At 40.7% G+C, this 578-nt stretch overlaps 1 non-coding gene across 1 annotated transcript; it reads left to right on the top strand.

Annotated features, from left to right (window-relative positions):
* Positions 1 to 471: 471 nt before the first annotated feature.
* LOC127116014 (small nucleolar RNA R71) lies at positions 472 to 578 on the top strand. Its single transcript, XR_007801005.1, has one exon. It is a non-coding gene; the product is annotated as a small nucleolar RNA R71 (small nucleolar RNA).

The raw sequence follows: 578 nt of genomic DNA, 5'->3' as shown, positions 1-578 counted from the left end.
TTATTACTCTTATATGAAAAATTGGGATGATTCTTCCAATTTGAATTATAGGTGTGCGAGTAGGGGCTTCCTTGAGCATAGTTTACTTGCTCCGCTTGGATTCCTGTTAGGAGTTGACAATCTGCAGGAGTGTGACCTTGGATTCCACAGACTTCGCAATTCTGAGTTATGGCAACTACGGTGGCTGGAGATGATACATTTAAACTTTCAATTTTCTGGACCAGAGCATCCACTTTTGCATTAACATGATCAAGGTTACTTATCTCGTACATGCCAGTTTTCGTTTGAGGTTTTTCTACCATTGTTCGTTCGCTTCCCCACTGATAGTGGTTTTGAGCCATGCTTTCGATAAGTTGGTAAGCGTCAGCATAAGGTTTGTTCATTAGTGCACCACCTGCAGCGGCGTCTATTGTTAACCTCGTGTTGTACAAGAGACCATTATAGAAGGTATGAATTACTAACCAGTCTTCTAAACCATGGTGTGGACAAAGTCTCATCATGTCTTTGTATCTTTCCCATGCTTCGAAAAGAGACTCGTTATCTTTCTGTTTAAATCCATTTATCTGGGCTCTTAACAT

The sequence above is a fragment of the Lathyrus oleraceus genome, chromosome 1 (assembly GCF_024323335.1).
Source record: "Lathyrus oleraceus cultivar Zhongwan6 chromosome 1, CAAS_Psat_ZW6_1.0, whole genome shotgun sequence".
NCBI lineage: Eukaryota > Viridiplantae > Streptophyta > Magnoliopsida > Fabales > Fabaceae > Lathyrus > Lathyrus oleraceus.
Note: the sequence above shows the minus strand (reverse complement) of the source record. Positions and strands in the feature narration are given on the sequence as shown.